We start from the raw sequence: 18,513 nt of genomic DNA, 5'->3' as shown, positions 1-18,513 counted from the left end.
GCTTCAGAGGTCGTCCAACCTTGACTGCGGTTATAACTGAGTGAATGATATGCTATTGCTATATGATGACCGTGAATGGAGTAATTAATTGTAGATGGATTTGAGTATATGTGGATTGTGACAACAAGCCACCCATGTGTGTGAGGCCATCAACACACTGCCTTCATTCATGAGTATTTTCAGAAAGTTCAGCTTCTGTGTCATATTGTGCGCCTGGTGTTATTCTTCTTATTATATGTATTCTGAAATAAATTTACCGGTACACCAGTACACAAAAACGAATGTGAGAAGGCTTGTAGACAAGTGCGCTTGCGTATTTTCTTGTAGTTTGCTTTGGAACCAGCTTTACCCTAATAATCCAAGACATGATATTCATCAGACGATGAGTACGTGAAACGAAAAGCAAAAATGATACCAATGTCCCAGTTAAAATGTCCTTGACGAAATCGTGCTACAGGTGAAGCTCAGCAGATTTTGTCCGCATGTCATGGTGCGATGGTTAGCTTTGCTGCCTCTGGATCACGGGTCACGGATTCGATTCCCGACCGGATTGGGGATTTTCTCTGCCTGGGGACTGGGTGTTTGTGTTGGCGTCATCATTCCATCGTCACCATCATCATTCGTGACCCCGCTTGCTTGGATTGTGTAGAAATTGGACTGTGTAAAAATTGGGACTTTGTAAGGGCGCTGATGACCGAGCAGCTGAGCGCCCCACAAACCAAACATCAAAATCATCAACACAATTTCATCAGCATCCATTTTATTCACAATGAGAAGGTGATGTTACACAGTAGTTTATCCCTAAACTCTTACGAAGCGTTTAATGTCATATGCACATCCTCAAGGTCAATGTAGTCGACCCTTTATTGCTACCTAATAACTACAGATGATATTTAGTATACCCAGTGACTGCACAGCTAATTTAACTCTTCTCTCACATTCCTTTTATAACAGTTAAAGCAGTCATTTTCTACAGTAATGACGAGCTTTTTGGAGGTGGCTCACAATAAGGGAGATTATGTGAAGGATCAAGCATAGTAATAAATTGGTTCAGTGCCGAGAGCTACCCTTGAAAGCATGTAAAGAATGCAGAATCCGCTTGGTCCCAACTCCCCTCGACGGGCGACTGAGGGGCGGCTATCTGCGTAAAAGACTGTCTTGCTTGAGGCACTGGGAGGATTTCTTTCAGGAAAGATTGAAACCTAAGCCAGCTCCAGCTATCAGAGAAGGTAGACCGTCAGTACAACCGTTTGTCTCAGCAGACGTGCAAAGCAGGAACGTTAGTTTAAAACACTTGTAACCAATTTTCTGACTGGACACCACGTTCTTTCTTGTGTGTACCTAGGTCTAAGTCTATCAATTCGTCAGCTTCAGAATCCTGTCAGGGACTGGGAGAAGTTTTCTATCTTCCTCCCAACACCTTGGAATTATTGATTAATGATAATAAAATCCGCAGGTGTTCGAGTTTGTTTAACTTATGTACAAAACCATTACTAAACGGAACTCGCAGCGTCCACTGCAATTTGCCAGCGATTTTACTACATTGTACGGACAGGTACTTTACAGGTGGTTAAAATAGATCACACTTATTGCTAGCAGAATGAAGAATAAATACTTGTGGACAGGCGACTGAGAAGAAAATACTTGCTGCCAGATACCACTTGCACCCATTTGGATGTTTCCATTGTAGTTCCGAGTGCAGAGGTCAAGCCAGTCTCAGCTGTTACCACCGCTGCCTATTGCATTCCCAGTGTATGACAGTGGCAAGAATGAGCTTGCAATAGAATCACCATGTCCACTGTAGTTAACTGCCATCCGGATTGGCCGAGCGGTTCTAGGCGCTACAGTCTGGAACCGCGCGACTGCTACGGTCACAGGTTCGAATCCTGCCTCGGGCATGGATGTGTGTGATGACCTAAGACCCATAGTGCTCAGAGCCATTTGAACCATTTTTGTAGTTAACTTCCTTGAGGACCAAACTGCACAGTTTTAACATTATCAGCCATACAGTTGCTTGTGTCACGCACTTTAATGATTCTGTTGATGTTCGTTCTTATTTTTCCGGTTTCTTGCTTTTTAACCACATTCCATTCTTGCAGTATCCATGACTTATTCTCGTGATTATACATGTACTGAGGTCACTCACCTGACACAAAAATAGATTTCAAGAATACCGTCCTTTCATTAAATGTTCACTTGCTTATCTCAGTGAAATATATATTGATGCTTCATGATAATAAATTTTGGGTCTTACAGTGACTGATCTGTTCTTTACAGATAAAAATTGCCCTCTCAGTAATATATGCATGTGTAATGTGGTACCTATAGAAGCACAACAGTATTTTTTATTTACTTTCTTGATTAAATGAAATACATTTCTATTTGGAAAATATGTAATAAGTTATCCTGCTTTAAAATGTAAAATCATAAGAATGATACCAGGCAAAATGTAAAGGAATAGAGTGAAACATGACCATCTTTGTCAAATTAATATTCGTGGTTTTACTGACATCCTTCACTTGTCACATTCCTCTTCATCTTTCCTCCTCATTGTAAATGTATTGGTGCAAGTAATTGTCTATTTTACACCAGTGATGAGTTTATTTTTATTATTTGTTAACGTTAATCTGTCTGTTATATTATTAACAATTTAACAAGTATAAAAGTGGGTGTGTGTTGTATAAACCTCAGGACACGCAGTTAAGTTTTCATATATTTCTGGGGTAATAACTAATGCAGAACCCAGATATATTATTTCATCCGTATTTTCAGAAAATAAGGGTATTTATTTAGTGTAATTTTATTCATTTGCTCTGAGGGGCAAGGGTTGGTTGGTGGAAGTATATATTTCGTTTATCACTCTAAAATATTTAATAATGTTACCCAAGGATACAAAGGAAATCTATTTCATGTACACATATGACGACAAAGCTGTCATCAACCTGAAAAGTGGTTCGAAATCCACAGCAATTTTCTAGCCATGGTCCCGTTGCTTTCTGCGACTTCTCAACTCATTTATCCAGTCTGTTGTGAGCGGACCTGCAGTTTAACAGGGAATACGAGTCATAATTCGACTTCGCATTACTAACATTAACAAATAGTTGTCGAACGTGAAAGAATATTCACGTGTAAAAAAAGTCTGTGGAGCAATCCCGGATTGGTACTTGGACCGTCGTGATTTGCAATCTGACACTTAGCGCCGAGCAAACTGGAAATCATAATATCTACATTATTATTTGTTATTGAAACAGACCGTCGCACATTAATAAAGTTAAAAACTCTTGTGAATTTTTCAAAATGAAATATTGAAAGTATTTTATGATGGGACTGAAGCACTTCACTGCAGGCAATTGATAGCAGAACGTTTGCTTTGAAAGGATAAACTGGAGATAGGACGATAAGCTTAGGGTCGCCATAGTGAGGAGCAGGAGAATTTGGGCTTGACAAGCTGTAACATTTTGCTACATACCACTGTGGTAGACACGTAGACTTTTCTGTTATTATCCAATTACAGTTACAATTTCCATCAGCTGTGTAGGCAACTACTGTTTTTAATAATTTCTTAGTCTGAAAGATTCAAAATTCGTCGTTACGTGATGAAGCAGTAACTCTACTGAGGTTGCGTGAATGCACCTAATGATCGACTATTCATATTTTAGATGTTCTCTAGAAGGGGCTTTATATTAAGTTATTTCCACCCTTCCTTACTTTACTGAATGTGCTTTGGAGTTTATAATCTTTCCACAGAGAGTTTCAGATGAAAACACATTCCCTTTTTTTGGTTGGCTTTTCAGGATTACTTCGTTATATTTCGCGGCGTCTCATTGCAGTTGGAAAGCTCTACACATCTATGTACATATTGTCTACATTTAGCAGTTGCATGCATTTGCTGCAGCAGTCGACGTAGATATTTGCGTGATGCCCTCACTAGTTCACATATCCCTGTTAAGCATTTAGGACTGCTATGGCAGTGGTGCTGCGTTACATAAGCTGGAAGAGATGGCAATATTATCTTAACTGCATGTCGACACCTCCCTCATCTTATTCTTCTCCCTTTGCGAGGCTCCGACGGAAGGTCGTATTGGCAGTTGGTTCCCCTTGATCGTAGTAGATACATGAGTTGCTACAAAGAGCGGAAAACTGTCACAACACGACCGACCATTTGAAATGGCTAATCTTTCCTAAAAGTATATTTGTTACATCTCTCAGTTTCTGGCGGTAGCTATTGCTATTGGTATTGGTTGCTATTGGTCGGCCAATATACAGAGGGTTAATCCTGGTTGTGGAATGAGGCTGGAACTGTCTCCCGATACTGTCCCATACTGCTCGACTGGAGACAGATCTGGTGATCGAGCAGGCCAAAGCAACATGTCGACATTTTGTACAGCACTTTGGGCTACAGCAGCGGTATGTGGCAGAACGTTATCGTGTTGCATAACACAGGCCGGAATGCTGTTCATGACTGGCGTACAGTATTGCAGTCAAGGTTCATGGGATGACCACAAGAGTGTTCGTGCTCTCATACGAAATCGCACCCCAGACCGCAATATCGCAGAAGGAACATCCAGCTTTTCGTACCCCTACTACACTGTCTCATTCTTACTAGTTGTAGAGCTGATAAATGTCTCTTGACTAACATCAACTCACCTCGTTTAATCTCAAAGGTAACTATCGCTCACGAAATTTTCAGTGTTTATTTAAAACAAACGTGATTTGCATTCTCATAGTGGGGCTACTGGGTTGTGTCACCTTTTTTCCGTCAGTGTATGCGGAATAAAAGTACCTATTGCTCATGTGATCCGTCTCAGTGACAAATCTTCTATTTTCATGACGGAGAGTTTCAGCGAAAGATGTTGTTGTTGTTGTGGTCTTCAGTCCTGAGACTGGTTTGATGCAGCTCTCCATGCTACTCTATCCTGTGCAAGCTTCTTCATCTCCCAGTACCTACTGCAATTTACATCCTTCTGAATCTGCTTAGTGTATTCATCTCTTTACCTTCCACGCTGCCCTCCAATACTAAATTGGTGATCCCTTGATGCCTCAGAACATCTCCTACCAACCAATTCCTTCTTCTAGTCAAGTTGTGCCACAAACTTCTCTTCTCCCCAATCCGATTCAATTCTTCCTCATTAGTTATGTGATCTATCTATCTAATCTTCAGCATTCTTCTGTAGCACCACATTTCGAAAGCTTCTATTCTCTTCTTGTCCAAATTATTTATCGACCATGTTTCACTTCCACACGTGGCTACACTCCATACAAATACTTTCAGGAACGACGTCCTAACACTTAAATCTATACTCAGTGTTAACAAATTTCTCTTCTTCAGAAATGCTTTCCTTGCCATTGCCAGTCTACATTTTATATCCTCTCTACTTCGACCACCATCAGTTATTTTGCTCCCCAAATAGCAAAACTCCTTTACTACTTTAAGTGTTTCATTTCCTAATCTAATTCCCTCAGCATCACCCGACTTAATTAGACTACATTCCATTATCCTCGTTTTGCTTTTCTTGATGTTCATCTTATATCCTCCTTTCAAGACACTGTCCATTCCGTTCAACTGCTCTTCCATGTCCTTTGCTGTCTCTGACAGAAATACAATGTCATCGGCAAACCTCAAAGTTTTTATTTCTTCTCCATGGATTTTAATACCTACTCCGAATTTTTGTTTTGTTTCCTTCACTGCTTGCTCAATATACAGATTGAATAACATCGGGGAGAGGCTACAACCCTGTCTCACTCCCTTCCCAACCACTGCTTCCCTTTGACGTCCCTCGATTAACCCTGTAGTCACCTGACCAGAAGTCTTGTTACCCCTGCCACCGAACTTCGCTAATTCCCACTATATCTAATTTTAACCCATCCATTTCCATTTTTAAATTTTCTAAACTACCCGCCCGATTAAGGGATCTGACATTCCACGGTCCGATCCGTAGAAAGCCAGTTTTCTTTCTCCTGATAACGACATCCTCTTGAGTAGTCCCCGCGCGGAGATCCGAATGGGGTACTATTTTACCTCCGGAATATTTTGCCCAAGAGGACGCCGTCATCATTGAACCATACAGTAAAGCTGCATGCCCTCGGGAAAAATTACGGCTGTAGTTTCCTCTTGCTTTCAGCCGTTCGCAGTATCAGCACAGCAAGGCCGTTTTGGTTAGTGTTACAAGGCCAGATCAGTCAATCATCCAGACTGTTGCCCCTGCAACTACTGAAAAGGCTGCTGCCCCTCTTCAGGATCCACATGTTTGTCTCGCCTCTCAACACATACCACTCCGTTGTGGTTGCACCTACGGTACGGCTATCTGTATCGCTGAGGCACGCAAGCCTCCCCACCAACAGCAAGGTCCATGGTTCATGGGGGGGGGGGGGGGGGGGAGCGAAACATATAGGAAGTTAATACACCAGAAAATGTGTTTGTGGTATTACACAAACGGACATAGAAAAATGGTGACTGTTTACTGCGCTGAGGGAATTAATTTTTGAGCGTGGGAAAACATTTAAACATATTACGTGAATGCGGGATCGAGGACACGAGCGTGCGATGTCGCTTCGAAGTGATGCTATAATCTGGAAAGCTGCAACATATATTTAACTTATTCAAAGTTTTTTTTCAGTGGTCGTTTAACCATTTCTGTCGTCGTTCCTATAAATTTTTGTACTTTGTTGCCTCTATGTTGGCCATAGGGTATGCTAACAACAATGCTATGTCACCTACACCGTCAAGGACCGTTGCCTAGTAATTACTTCCGTATTCTCTCGAGTACTAGAAGTGCCTATCCGAATTCGCTGCTTGAGTTACTGAGTGAAAGAAGCTGCAGCTTTGATTCAAGAGTTAATTTTGTGTTTCGAGAACAACTATCGACACATTTTAAAGTTCTTGGGGAGCTTTAGAAGCTTTGAGCGAAGCGAACACCAGTTTCAGAACCGAGGAGCATTGTATATGCAAGAGGTATGAGCTTTTCGCTTATCTGTCAATTATTTATTCACCTTTCGGGATCATCAGCAGTTAGAATATCCTAGAAGCTTTTGATTGTCTGTGTATGTAGTGGAGAAATACTAGCAGGTTGAAGCATGTGGTAGAGTGTGATGTGATTACAGAACCTGATGTTACTAACAATATATCACGTGAAACACCATTTTGTTTCAATTTTTCAAGGAGATTGAAATATTAAGTGCTTGCTTATTCAGACAGATTTCTAAACTTTCTATTTGGCGTAGTTCATGCACTTTCATGTTATGTTCTTAAACTAATTTCTTAGTTCCTCAATGGCAAACGTGTCAAGCGCATTGGCCTTTTCCACCCGTTTGCTTTGACCCATGACATCCTATGTGACGTTATGACTTTATGTTGAATTGGATGTAAGCGGACTGTTATTAAAAGTTAGTCTGTGGTTGTGTTACTTACCAGTGTAATCTATATGTCTGTAAACTATGCCGTTATTCCAAATACTTCGCGACATACGAGGGATTGGCTTGGGTGGAACCTGAGAACGCAGATTAAACTGCCGTGGAGAAACCTGTAACGATTATATTTTTATTGTGTTTTCTGACAAATATTTGTCTGTCTCTTTCTGCATATCGCAGGATTTCCCAGGGTAAGGGTGGGCGGGACCTTCGGAGCATAAGATATTTTTTGTGAGTGATTATGATTATCATTTGAATCTTATAATTATTTAACTGTCGTTTTAATGTGGGAAGTTCGTCGAGAGTGAGGTTAGGCATAACGAAATTGCATTGCTGGTGGTAATGTTGTTGATAATTTTTTAATTTACAAATAACTGGCCGTTTTTCGAACGCGACTCTTTCAGACGCTGCGCTTGTGAAATCCACCGTTCCTAAGAGGCTCAATTTGTTTTTACCGGTCGCTCACTCTCTCCCTGCATAACTATTTTTTTGTTTTTTTTTTTTTGTTTGGATCGAGGTTTTGGTATTTATTGGTGAATTATTTGTTTCGGTTTCTGAGCTGTTTATTTCCATTTGTAGTGTGATTCTAGTTTATTGTACTTCTTTTCTTCCGGTTTATTCTAAACAAATATGTGTATATAATTTTCGATTAAGTTGATGTTATGTGGGTGTTGTTCTGTATCTCTGTCCTCGGTTTAGGAATAGAGCTCACACAAAATATGATAACAACTGTTCATGTATATGTCTTTTTCTTTTGTTCGCTTTATTCTGGAGAAATTCCTGTGCGTCATTCTTGCAAAATGAGATCCGTGTGTGTGTGTGTGTGTGTGTGTGTGTGTGTGTGTGTGTGTGTGTGTGTGTGTGCATTTGGGATGGGGGGTCTTGTTTGTATATATTGCGATACCATTTGTGTGTTATTTTTTTCTATTCTGAGGTTTATCACGGAAAAGTTCCTATGTGATATTTTTCTATTTGTCGTTTTGTGGAGCTGTGTGTGATATCGCTGTCTTCCTTTGAGCTACAGGTCAAGTGAAGAAATCGATTCCAGTTCCGCCATATTTGCAGTTTTTTCTTTTTATGTTACAGACATTTGTAGGGCGATCTGTTATCGCTGTCTGTTAAAGACAGTGATTAGGCTTGGTTTTTTATGTTTTCGTTCGCGTCATTCCGGAAAAATGTGTGTGTGTGCTATTTTCCAGTTATGTTGTTTTGTGGAGGTGTCTAGTACCACTGTCTTCATTTCATCTGTATTGGTCAAGCGAATTATTCGAATCCAATTTTGAGTTTACTATATTATTTTCGTTCGGTTTATTCTAGAGACGTTCTTAAATGTTCTTAGGTTTAGTAAACTTTTTAGTATGTCCCCTTGCACAACTCTCCCATTCCTGCGATTATCCCGATAATCGCATTTGATATGGTGATTCAAATAGTTCCCACGGTTTTTGTTTGTTTAGTCGTGCGTTATACAATACACAACGGTGTATTTTAACAGAAACGATCGATTTCGGTCTAGGATCAGACCATCATCATGTCCAAAAACCGTCTCAGCTATCCGTCTGAGTAAATGGAATCGCAGTTTCAGATGTACATTGTTCCGTCATTGATACTAGCTGTCCATTCATAACATTACGTCCATTTAACCTCGACAACGTTTTTTCGAATATTCCATATATATTTAGATAATATCAATGATGGAGCTTTGTACATCCGCTAACTGCTGTTCGAATTAAACAAACGCATATGAGAGATGGTTTTTGGACCAGATGATTTTCTGGTTCTAGACCGAAATCGATCGTCTGTAATAAAATATGCCGTTACAGCTGTGTGCTGCATATGGCAATTCTTAAAATTCATTGAAGCTGTACAGGTCCCCCTAGACGAAATGTTTTATGTTTGTTTTTCACTGTAATGGTCTATATTGCTGTCGCCGTCTTGAAGAATGTCATCGGGCTCTTATTAAATGTTATCTGTGGTTGTCATAGTATCTCGCGTAAACTATCCACTTTACTCCAAATATGAGTTGTGGGTCAGAGCAGACGGATAGAATTGTAGCATGCACTATTCCTTTCAGTTGCTGAGATTCGCAAAGACAACGATGTTAGCGATATTTCTCGCTTGTCGATTACACATACATAGTGTCTGTAGTCATGACAGGGTCATGCTGCTGGAATTTTCCTGCGTCTGTGAAAACGAACACATTTCGGAAACTGATGCCAACTGTTTTGTGTCATACTGAGATAACCTTCCACCCTAACAAAGGAGTATAACTCTCTTATTGGTTAAAGGAACTGAATTAAGAGCTTGGAGTATTTTTGATTGGTAAATTCTTTTGAATTTATTAGTTATTCGGGCGTTTTCATCCTTTAGACACTGCTGTACATCTTTCAATAGCAAGGCATGATTATTTCGTCTGACATATATCTAAATTCATAAAAATTTTACTGCAGTGCCTGTTTACCTATTGATATCGACGTTCCGATAAAATAATGTGCTCTGTATATGCTCGGATTGCTATTAGTGGGGTTGCTATTTAATGTTGATCACAGGGTGTGCTAACAACAATGCTATGTCACCTAAACAGTCGAGGGCTGTTGCCTAGCAATTACTTCCGTATTCTCTCGAGTACTAGAAGTGCCTATACGAATTCATTCTGTTAGTTATTCAGTAAAAGAAGCTTCAGCTTTGATTCAAGTGTTGGAGCGTTGAAGTTTGTGTTTCAAGAACAACTAAGGAAGCTTTAGAAACTTTGAAGTAAGCTAACGCCCAGCTTCAGAGGCGAGGTGCATTGTACCCGCAAGAGGTATGCTCCATTCACTTAAATGTAACTCATTGATTTACCGCACAAAGCCATCTGCAGTCAGAATATCGTACAAGAATTTAAATGACTGCGAATTTAGTGGAGAAATACTGGCAAGTTGAAGTTTTACGACAGACCGTGTTATGATTTCGGAACACGTAATTAGTACAGTGTAACATGTGAAAGATCACATCGTCTTAATTTTTCATACAGGTTCATAAGTTAGGTGCCTGGCTTGTAGAGGCGAACCACTTTACTGAGTTTCTGACGAAGTTCACTGACGTTTGTCATACCTTCACAGATTAATCACCTAGTTTCACAATGATAAGTGTCACCAACATCCTTGCTTCTCAATTGTACATACATGTTGGCAGTGATCACTGCACAGTAGTGCTGCTGGAACTTTCTTCCGTCTGTGAAGAAGAAGAAGACGGTTTGGAAACTGATGGCAGCTGTGTGCAGTAACATTTAGCCGAGCTGGCTCTGTGACAATAGAGTTTTCGTCTCCTGTTGCTTCAGGAAATTGAATTAATATCTTGGAGTGTAGTTGGCAGTTAAATCCATTGGGAGTTGATTACCTATTCAAATGTTTTCATTAGGTACTGCTGGAGAGCTCCCAGTCGCAAAATACCATTGTTTTGTTGTACATACAATGATTTATTTAAAATTTACCCATTCCTATCGACGTTGCTAAACAGTGTAGCGCTCTGCGACTACTGGCGTTGCTGTTTAATGTTGTTCACAGGATATGGTAACACTGATGCTATGTTACCTAAACCGTAGAGAACCGTGGCCTAGCAGTTACTTGCCTCCAGTTCTGATTCATATATTGGATTGTTACACTTTGTGTTTCGAGTTCAAATAACGAAACAATTTAAAGTTGTTGAGGACTTCTATAAACTTTGAACGAAGCGAACGCCCATCTTCAGAAGCGAGGTGCAATGTATCCGGGAGCGGTATGAACTACTGACTTAAGTGTCTTCTGTTTACTTACCATATAGAATCAGATGCAGTTTCAATATCGCATAAGCTTATAAATGACTGGATGTGTAGATGCGAAGTACTGGAACACTGAAATGTTGCGACGTACTGTGATATGATTTCGCGGTATGTAAAATGAAAAAAAAAAAGTTCCATTCACATTTCACCACATTGTTTCAATACGTCATGCAGCTACAAAGGTTACGAGAGAGCATGACGTATAGGGACAGATCTCTTTGCTGAGGTTTTAACAATTTTAGTTGCTGGAAACGTCTATTCTTGAACTTATTACTTAATTTTACAACGAGAGCGGCGTCACCTATCTTTGTCACCAAATCTGTTATATTCTACCTTCCGTGAAGAAGAAGGCAATACGTTAACAAGATCCAGCTGCGTGCAGTCATAATGAGTTGACATGGCACCATATCAAAAATATCTCTTTCTGTTACTCAAAGAAATTAAATTAATACCTTTGAACATCGTTAAATGTTAATTCCGTTGGGAGTTTATAAGGTGTACTGGCGTTTTCTTTATTCAAATGTCGCTGGTTAAATGTCAATCGTAAATACGGATGTTACGTCGTACGTGTTGTTGAATAGTTCACATGGCGCTGAAGAGTGATTCTAGGTTTAGTGTTGAACTTAGGTTGTTGTTGACTCTGCCAAAAAGAAGGAAAGGCGCAGTCCGGTGAGAATACACTGACTCAGACAACGGGTATTTGTAAAAATCGTAATCTCCTCCGACACTGCGGAGAGATTTGGGATTTAAACCACCACACTGTTGCATAGATTATTTACTAGTAACTTCATATCACCAACAAGATGTTCCCTTAACTACTCACTAATTAAATTACCGATCCTGCCTCACGGTGCCATATGGAACGAACGGATGGTAGTAACCAAATTGCGGCCTAATATCTGTGCAGATGCGAAGTTAAAATAACTATACTTGGTGTATATTTGAAACTAGTGTAGTGATGCACTGTCTTGCTAATAGTACTGCCTGTCTGTCTAATAGTGACAGCCTTAAATAACTGCTATCGAAACATAATTATTCACTGTAGAATAAATGTACCTCGTAATGGACACCTTTGGGTGTCATCGAAGGACTGTGTTATTTTAATTCATCTGTTAGGAATTAGTAAAAGGGAATTCAAATAATGAATTCCTCACCAGCCATAAATGGATAATATTTTTCAAGTAAACCAATGATATTTAATCGATCTGGATATTACAGGTACTTTGTAACACTGACAGTTATTATTACAGAAATTAAATTTAAAGACATGACGTCACGGTCTCCAGTGGACACGGTATGGTCGTATCCAACGTGTTGCCCGTTGTCGCTGCAGCGATGTTCCGACGAATCAAGGCGTTTTTCTCGCGGTGTGTGGGAGGGGAGAAAGACGAAGCTCTGCGATTGGACAAGGCCTTGGTCGCTGCTCGAGGTAGCTTTGAGGTGAGCCACGTCACGTTGCGTTACTGATATCATAATAAGCAAAGCACCGCAGTTTTAGAGCTACTTCATTGTGGATAGGGTGGTCAAAAGGCATTACAGACTGTCACGATTTACTGTAAATGAATCTGCGGTTCGCTATAAATATCGCATGTGACAATTCATTATGAATAATATATCTAAGACAGGAACCTCTACTAGACTATTGACTATGGCCATTGTGTGTTGGTTTTCGTGGAAGAAAGCAGTACGTTTATGGAAAGAGTGAGGTTCAGTGTACTGAAAGAGTAAAATTTCAACAAAGTATTAAAACGTAAAAAATGCCTAAAAACCTTACTTACAGGCACACAGACAAACTCGCTCGACAACACACACACACACACACACACACACACACACAATTACAAAAATTATGTTTAATACCATTTCGATACCTGATAATAAAAGTGATTCCTTTTCACTAGTTTAGTAGAATGATCTAAAGTACCAACTAAGAAACTTATTACGTCAGGACGAGCCTCTGAAGCCCCAACGGTACTGACCTACCGCCACGTCACACTCAACAGATAGGCTTCACTGACTGCAGATATGGAGGGATCATTGTCAGTTTTCCTGACCGTGTCTAAAATATCGCCATAGAAGAACGTCACTGGCGAATGGATGGTTTATTCATCACTGGAGGGAAACGGAATTTGCTGGTCACTCAGCAACACACCAAAGCCTTCAACCTCGACTCCAAACATACAAAAAATTTTAAAATTAACCATATCTCGACGTCATGTAAAATAAATGGCTGGTCTCCTCTTAAATTCACTTCTGCCTTCTGATCAAAAGGTAACGTGCACAGAAAATATCGTGTATAAGAATATTTACGCACAGCCATTACAGATTTAACTGTCTTCTCACTAGACTATGAAGACAGTAGTTAGAAATGAGACATTAGATAGAAATGTAGCATATTCAGATAGAAGTCAGGGTAACTTCAGTGTGTGAAAGTGAAATATATAAGGTCGGACCTGGTCTGATGACTGGGCAGTTACGCCTATTCCTACAGTCGTATGTCTTCCTCACCTGTAGGATAATGGCACGTTGTCTCGATGGGTTGGTTGCTCACAGGCCTCCTTGGCTGCATGATATGCATGCTCTTTTCCCCACATCCCACAGGCTCCTGCTTCTCTCCTCCATGTTATTAGCATATTATATCCCCACTTCTGGCATTAGATAAGACGAAGTTGATAGTCTAGCCGAAAGCCGATTAAATGGTTGCAACAACTCTACTGACGGCCATTAAAATTAACACTGACCAACCGGGAAGTTGTGTCTGGCATTAGTCAAGAATGCGTGGACCATGATTCTGATACGGAGGTGCTTTGAATGGAAAAGACCCTAATAAATTGTAGTGAATTATACTGAAATTTCTTGTAAGAGCAGAGCTTCACATAATATGCGTCCAAGACAAGTGACTGGCTGAAGCCAACATTGCAAACCATCTGGTTACTCTACGAGTTACCTGCTAACTGGGATTAATACCTGATGACCAGAGGAAATGTATTCCTGAATTTCAGACTTCGAAAAATAATGCTGTTTTCGGAGGAGTCAGAGAGTAAAGAAACTGGAACTGTCAGTAAAAATTGTCGAAGTCCCACTTAATTCCTTTCCAGAAAAGGAACACACCAAATTATGGAAAACAAAAGCAATGGCGACGCTGTACCTTGAATAATTCCTCTGTAGCCCTCTGTCGTTCCAGCTTAACAGTTCGCCCATAGCATAATGATAGCTATTACAGCCAAACAATGTATACTCACTGTCGCTATGTACAAGCGCATATATTCTTAATATGCGATACACTTCGTAACACCTATACATTTTAAGAAGTATCGCTATATCTGAATTGTAAAAGTATTCTTTATGATAAGACCAATATGTTCATTTCCAACAGGAGCGTCAGTTTACACTTGACGTGTTCTTTTTCGAGCTGTTGCAGAAACGGCTGCAGGAAGAAGAAATCTGTGCTGCTCCGGTGAGTGTAAATTAGATCTGTGTACGGAATAATAGCGTTTGGTTTCAAAGTGTATTTTTCGTTTCCGGTTCACATGATCAGTTACTCACGAACGTGATACTAGTTAATGCTCTTCTTCCGGGTATTTTGCCGAGTTGTTGTTTGTATTTTGTGCACAATTCTTCGATGATCGTCCCAGGAGTCTTCCTCGGGTGCAGCGAGTTTTGCTGCTACGTGTACTCACTGCCTACACGCCAACCAGACCGGAAGCGCCACACGTCATGAAGACGGCTCCATCAGTCGTTGAAATACTGTGCACAAAACAGGGATAAAAACACAGCAAAATCCCCGGAAGTGTATAATTAATCACTCGTGCCTAGAAAACCTTAGATATCACGGGATATTAGTTATGTGTCGGAATGACTATTTGCTGAGATGTGAGGAAGAGTTGTGTTACTTGGGTATTAAAGTAAATCACTTATGCATCAACGTAAGGATGCGCCTGTGCCCTTCTCTGCCAGGGCTTCACCTTCCCGCCATTTTAACTCTTCCCCACGCTTTCTTTGATGTTTTTTCGCCTTGATGATCGTCTCTTACCTGTCTGTGTTTCTCTAGCCTTTTGGTTTTAGGCTGGAGATTTTAGTGTGTTTCAGAGTGGCTGGCTCATACTTTCTTATTCTTGCCATCAGGCATCCCACGCCATCTGCTGTATTTTTCAATACTTTCTACGGCATTTGTTTTATTTATAGCACGTTTTCCTCCTTTAGCTTGGTTCTTCCGTTTTCTCTTTGAGTTATGTTCCCAGTTACTTTTACGCCTATTTTACTTTCCCAGGTTCATTAGCGGGATGGTTTTAATCTGAGGCCCTTTTGTGTAAGGAAATGGGGACTGATGACCATGTAGTATAGTCTCTTTACTGTCCAAACCAATCATAAAATCAATAACTGAAGGTTGCGTAATTCGCGATAAATATAACACTTTGTTACACTCTGACATATTAGCAAATAGCATAAATTCTGTATTATTACACACGTTGGACATCATAAAACTAAAGATGCCTTTTCCAAAAGGACCGTCAATTTACACTTGACGAGTTTTATAAGGAGCTACTGCAGAAACGGCTGCAGGAAGAAGAAGAAATCCGTGTTGCTCCGGTGAGTGTAAATCAGTTCAGTATAGGGAATACTGACACTAGATTTCAACGTGTACTATTCGTTTTACGTTCAGATCAATACTCTCTTACGAAGATGACAGTAGTTAGTGCCTTGCTTTGCGTATTTTGCCGAGTTGTTAGGATTTGCGCAAAATGCTCCGATGACCGTGACTGGAGTGCAGCGAGCTTTGCCGTTATGTGCACTCGATCCCTGGATTCCATCTAGTCAGGGAATGTCATACGACCTGAAGGACACAGCTCGGTCGGTCGTTGAAATATTCTGCATACAACAGGAACAACAACTCGGCATAACTCCCAGAAGTACTTCAATAACCAATCGCGCAAACAAAAAAGTAGTACATCATGGGACATTAGTATTTGTATAGTATTATTAGTTGGTCAGACATGGACTGAGTAGTGATAATACTTGAATAATAAAATAGATCGTTGTATAAATATTGTCAATAAATGTAGCTAGCAAAATTATTGATAAATGTTGCACTTCGTAAAATGCGGCCATGTTAGAATCGAGCATATGTTCTGTATAACTCTACATGTTGAATATCAGAAAAGTAATAATTTCTTTTCCAACAGGAGCGTCAGTTTACGCTCGACGTGTTTTTTGAGGAGCTACTGCAGAGACGTCTGCAGTGAGATGAAGAAAGCCACACTGCTACGGTGAGTGAAACTTCAATCTGCAGAATTTAGTTTCTAAGTGTATTTCTGGTTTCATGGCCACATTGTAACTCCCTTCAGAACGGTAACCTGCATTTGCGTTATTTTTCCGACTCTACAATTGTACGTTTTTAATATCACTGAAATGCTGTCACCTTAGGTACAGAGACAAGCCTTTAAAATGCAAAATTCAATGGTCGAACCGTAAATTCTGTTTTACTGAGCTGTGGGTGGTTGTCACCTGCAATACTATTGTTCCATAACGCTTTTGAATTGTGAGCGGATACGCAGCCTTTATCGACAGTCTATTATTTCGCCCTACTATAGCTAGGTTCTACATAATCTTAAGAATGAACGGTGCAATATGCTTTCCTACACTTTCACAGTATGGAGGGATTTTCTGAAAACATACTTACCTCCTCCCGTCCATGAAAGAGTTATCAAGTTTACGGTATAGTTTCACGTTGATCAACGTATGCTGGTGTTTTGGTTCTGTTCTATTATACTGCATCAAGGTTTACTTTTCTGCAATATAATTATTCGTGACACCCACAGAATTTTAGTTCAACATTTTGGGAACTTGTTTTAATAAACTCTACGTTTCTGGCATAAGTGCATATACCAACAGTCTCAGTTGCCTTGGTTGCTTAATGCGTAGAACGTAGTTCAGTTAATGGTCAGTATAAAGGTAGAAATATTCTCATACTTGTGACAGCCACCTGCCATCATGATACAATGATCAGAAGGAACTGTACTCAGGGAACAGGATAAAGGCAAACAGTCATTGCTGGTAGTGCTCACATTTAAAGACTTATTTATAATACTTAGCAATCTTGAGTTGATGAGAAGGGGAGACAGAAATCCCTTCACTATACCCGTATCTGGGACGCAAAGCAATTTATAAAATATATTGTCATTGCACTCTTTTACTACACTTGAGCCAATAGTTATAAACTAGTAACTCCATTTCGTGTCTATTTTACAGTCTCAACAGTATCGATACAGAAATCGACCCTATATTAGCCTCGGGTCCTACAATAATTTTGCAGTTTTCCTTACACATACAACCCACCATAATGTGACCACGTTTTTAATTCTGAAATTTAAATCTGTCGACAGGTCACTCAAGTGGCCTCCCCGCCAACCCATGGAGGCTCAACACTCCACACCATGCAGCTCTTCATAGCCACCAAATCTTATGCTGTCTGCTGGGGGCGCCGCCGTCAGCTCGGTGCGTGGAGAAGGCCGTCTGGCTGCTAAACTATTCGACCACGATACCGTGGCCAGTACCACCTGAAACCAAAGTTGCCCATTAAATAAAATTTCGGCTTAATGGGATAATATAGTCTCCTTATTTATTTTAGTTCTAGTGATGTGGCATTATGGTAATATACGGGCCTCACATTTGGATTGACAGTGGTACAAGTCAATAATTCGTCCTTCAACATCTATGGTTTCTGTGGTTTCTTTAAGTAGATTAAGGAAACCGCAAGGATGTTTCCCTCGTAATTCGACTTGAACGATTTTCTCCACAATACGAGCTCCATTTGTTATTATTTCTTCTTCAATGGACGTTAGGTCGGAATAATTCCTACATATTTTCTTTATTGAGTTTCATTTGAGCAATATTTTTTTTTTTAAAACCTACTGTAATATTGGTACACCAACACAAGTATTTAGAACACACAGACCGTACCTTTCAGAATTTGTTAAGTAAGTTCATCAGCAAATTCATTCACACTAATAACACTTAAAAGAGTAATGTGACTAAAATATCACTGCATCTAGGGATAACAAGTTAGTCTCTGTCATCCCAAGGGTTACTTTTTAAGTCAGGGCGCCACATGTAATATAACCCAAAGCTGTGCAGAAACTCCACCATAATCAACATTTGACGTCGTCAGTATACATTGTTATCGGCACTCGGTTAGTTTGTTTTCATTAATGACCCCAGACTCGTTCCTGCAACACTATATGGGTGCGAAATAGAAGGTACGTTGACACATTAAGCAACTGGTGATAAAAGTAGCATTTGCAACTAGCAAA

Source organism: Schistocerca americana, chromosome 5, assembly GCF_021461395.2.
Source record: "Schistocerca americana isolate TAMUIC-IGC-003095 chromosome 5, iqSchAmer2.1, whole genome shotgun sequence".
In the NCBI taxonomy this organism is placed as follows: domain Eukaryota; kingdom Metazoa; phylum Arthropoda; class Insecta; order Orthoptera; family Acrididae; genus Schistocerca; species Schistocerca americana.
This window is presented reverse-complemented; position numbering follows the sequence as displayed.